The sequence below is a fragment of the Thunnus thynnus genome, chromosome 9 (assembly GCF_963924715.1).
Source record: "Thunnus thynnus chromosome 9, fThuThy2.1, whole genome shotgun sequence".
In the NCBI taxonomy this organism is placed as follows: domain Eukaryota; kingdom Metazoa; phylum Chordata; class Actinopteri; order Scombriformes; family Scombridae; genus Thunnus; species Thunnus thynnus.
This window is the reverse complement of record NC_089525.1, coordinates 24,302,059-24,306,421: the sequence shown is the minus strand read 5'-3', so window position 1 is coordinate 24,306,421 and position 4,363 is coordinate 24,302,059. Positions and strand designations below refer to the sequence as shown.

The 4,363-nt window shown below is 34.9% G+C and overlaps 1 long non-coding RNA gene across 1 annotated transcript; it reads left to right on the top strand.

The window, feature by feature from the left end:
* Nucleotides 1-1,910: 1,910 nt before the first annotated feature.
* Nucleotides 1,911-3,889, top strand: LOC137188782 (uncharacterized). Its single transcript, XR_010929516.1, has 3 exons — nt 1,911-1,981; nt 2,367-2,428; nt 2,526-3,889. It is a non-coding gene; the product is annotated as an uncharacterized lncRNA (long non-coding RNA).
* Nucleotides 3,890-4,363: the final 474 nt, after the last annotated feature.

The following is a 4,363-nucleotide window of genomic DNA, read 5'->3' as shown; positions in this document are numbered from 1 at the left end:
CCGACGCGTCAGTCAATTAATAAAGTATACTAATAAAGGTGTTCTTCATACTACATATGTTGATGATGATGATACTTTGTTTCATCATACGTGCGGGACAACGTGACTTGTGTAACATTTTACTTTTGTGAATCCAGTTTCCTTGTTTCTGTACTAGTTCGTCTTTACAATATGTTTGGTCTGAAACTTGTTTATGATATCTTGTCTTTTTCTGATTTGTAATCAATATCATCAAATATTTTTTCTGATACTGTATTTTCACATTTTCACAGTTTGTTCCAGTAAAATCCTCACAGGCCACTCCTGTTTTCAACCACTGTTAAAAGTGTGTTTAGCTTGCTGCAGAGCTGTGCACCTACACGCAGAGTGAGGACAGAAGCTGGACATGCTGACCAAAGATGAAAAGCACTACAAGATGAGAGCATTAATAGAAGAGTTCCCAAAATTCATAAAATCAAAAATCTTTGAGATTATCATTAAAATGACTGAGTGAATGGTGAAGAATGAGAGGTGAAATATGCTTCACAAAGACCAGAATGAGACCAATGTGACAGGAAGTGCACTTTGAATCTGTAATAACCAATCACATGCATTTCTCTGTGTGACATTCAGTGTCGTGACCACGTCACATCACCTCTTTACTCAGTGAAATACCAGAAAGGTTCCTAACAAGAGACATTGTGAAGATGATCGTGTTATGGGTAACACTGCTTGTTCTTCATCAAGGATGTAAGTATCATCTAATTCTGTGCATTCTCTATACAACTAAGAATTTGCATGCTGACAAGATGTTTGGAGGTTCATATATCATCTTTTTGCATAATACATTTTCTACATCATACAATAATTGTTATTTACAATGTGAATTCTATATTTTCATTTCATTCAGATACGCTGATTCCAGTGATCACGGTTCAACATGGTCAACCTGCAACTTTGACATGTGCTTTATCTAATAATGAGTTCAGCAATAAAGAACTCTACTGGTACAAGCAGAGTGCCGGTGATACTCTGAAATTAATTGTGAAAGTGATTAGATCTGCAAATCCAGAGTATGGATCAGAGTTTTCTTCCACAAGATTGAAGGTACGTAAAGATAAGAATTTTGTTAACCTGACCATTTTGAGGACAACCCAAGAAGACGAGGGAATGTACCATTGTGCAAACATGGACTGGATTAATCCTGAATGGAGCGGGACATATTTATTAGTTAAAGGTAATACTGTGATCTATCTTACTTTAACTTTAAAGTGTCACTAAATTTCCTAATTACTTTCCTCATTACAAAACTTATATATATATTTATATATATTTCAATAACTGTTTTCAAAATGTGTGTGGAGGTCTCTAATTTTTTAACATAGTTTTGCATTGCATAGGAAATACTGAAAGGACATCAAACTATACTGTTGTTCAGTGGCCGACAGTGTCTGATCCAGTCCGTCCAGGACACTCTGTGACTCTCCAGTGTTCAATCCTCTCTGACTACAAGAACAAGACGTGTCCAGGAGTACACAGTGTTTACTGGTTCAGAGCCGGATCAAATGCATCTCACCCAGACTTCATCTACACTGATGGAAGTCCTGATGAATGTAGAAATAACACTGGCATTCACTCGTCTCCAAAGAGCTGTGTCTATCGCTTCTCTAAAAACGTCATCTCCTCTGATGATGGGACTTATTACTGTGCTGTGGCCACATGTGGAGAGATATTATTTGGAAATGGAACTAAACTGGAACTTGGTATGATTTAGTGTTCAATAATGAAAGTAATACTCAAATTATGTTGATAACATCATGATTGATAAGTCTCTTTAATCTTTGATACATCTTTCTTTTTGTGTGTGTTTGTTTTCTAGTGCAAACAACACATTCACTATTTATTGGAATAGTGATATTAATAGTCTGCTTGGCCATTTCTGTTGCTGCAATTGTCGTCCTCGTCTGCAACCGAAGTCTAAGAGTACGTGAACAATATAAAGGTAAGTGTTGTAACAAACTAAATGCTTCTTTTATACTGAAAACATGCTCTGATGTATGACATATTCATTTATTTATACATTTTATGGACAAGTTCAGACAAACCTTTACAGTATATGTTCTTGGGTAAAATCACGTCTTATTGTATATTATTTATGAACTTTTGAACAACAGCAACATGCATTCAAAAGACAAACATTTAAGTCTTCATAGAGGTTGTTTTTCCTTTGTGTACCTCATTTAACTCTCTGACTATATTTTATATGAATAATCAAAGAAAATATACATCCTAACGATTTTTTTATGACATTATATTCTTACTAAAAAGTCAGATTAAGTTCCTTTACGTAATCAAATGTTTATTGTTATGATTTAATTCATTTTTAGGAATGGAAAGCACTATTTCAGAAGCTCGACATGACAACTTGCGCCAACAAACACATGATATTGTGAGTGAAAAAACAAAATGAAATGTATTGTTATTCCATTAAAGGCATTATATATATATGTCGATTTATATATATAACCATTGTATTTGCTGCACAGACTGAAGCTGAAGACAAAATGAACTACACTGCAATGAATTTCCCAGAAAGAAAAGCAACGAGAAGAAGAAAGAAGAAAGAGTTTTCAGACGACAGTGTGTACTCTACGGTTGAGTATCGTCTGAATTTTATCGATTCTGATGCCGTTTCTGCTTAACGATTCCCAGTTTCAATTCCAACGTGGTAAAAAAAAAGAGGTCAAATGTTTAAATAACAAAAATATCTTCATTCTTTTAAGCGTTTACTATGACTTTTATTGTTTCATTAAAATAAGTCATTTCAAAGTCTTTTTAACTGAACTTTCTGCTTTTGTCCGGAAGACGTTCTGTCTCGTCTTCCTCTCAATGACATAGTGTGCTGTCGCTTTTTCGGAGGTCTGCAGACACAGACATGCCACATGTGCGCACTAGTGAACAGGGTTGTGGTGTGATAATTTTCTAGAGTTGTTAAATCCAGCCTGTGAGTATAATAAACCGCTGTGCAGTGTTTTTCTGACCAGCCTTTAAACACAATAATCTGTTCCCCCCACTAGACTGCTGGATTGTATTTCATTGATCACACCAGCACAGCACTGTTTTCAGTCTGAATGCAGCTGAGGACTTCCTTTATGTTGCTGAACAACAAAAAAAACTTGAAAAGGAAAAGTGACACCTTATTGACAACAGGAAACAGAAACTTACAAACATACATAGACAGTGTGTCACAGCTTGGTATCCCTGGCTCTACTGGAGGTGCTGGCTGATGACACACTCGGGCTGGGAGACTGACGCCGTGCTGCCTTAAATATTTGGTCAGATTTGATGTGCAAACTGACTTACAGCTAATTAGCTTCCCACATGCATTGTACTTTGCCTTTTCATTTTCTTAAATAAAGTGAAGACACATTTTACAGCGTTTGCTGCGGTCCATCTTTCTCTCAATATTGTTGTGATGTTAGCCATGCATGCTCATATGTAAACAAACAAGCTGTTGCGTTGATGCATAACGGAGATAGGTCCTTGTAGATATGTAACATGTTTGGGAACTGATAAGTGGAATCGAAATTAAAATTTCTTAATGATTCATTAGGAATCTAAATTTTGGAACCAGTTCTCGATGCCCAACCCTAGTGTACTCATGAGTTAAATGTTGATACTGTTGATAATATTGAGCACTTGCATCTGTTTGTGGTTGTTTTGTTTTGTTTTGTTTTTATCTTGGCTAAATATTAAATATTAACCCTTACTCAAAAAAATCACTTAATTGTTGACAAACTTAGAACAATCATAGTCTATCACATATTATTGTTGCCTTTCTTACATATCAGCTATATCATGTCAATTTTATCTTTTTCTTTAATTGTATTAACACAAAATTTTGTTTGAAAACTGCTTGTTGTCTCAATCTGAAATTATTTACTGTTGCAATAAAAAATTCTTAAACTAAATGGCTCAAATTCTTTCTATGTGTAATACTAACTGTGTTTTGAGAATGAAAGAGATTCACTTTGGAAAAATGAAAAAAAAAGTAAACTTGGCACCAAACAGAATAAAATAACATAAATACTGTAGAATGAAGTAGCAGAGTCTCATCTGGATCCTGATGTCTGAAGAAAACTTAACAAAACAGAACACAAACTACTCTTTTCCCTTTAGAACATGTACCAGATCAAGTGTTACTGTGGAAATTAAGAAGTCATGGTTTCATATTTGAGTCAAATTGATCAATTCATACTATTTGGACATTTCAGTTTAAGACATTTTAATACAGTTTATGGACCTACAGACATCCTCCCTGCTTAATAGCCCTAAGAGAGTACTCCATTGTAGCTTCTTTAGCTCATTGTTTTTGGCCCACAAA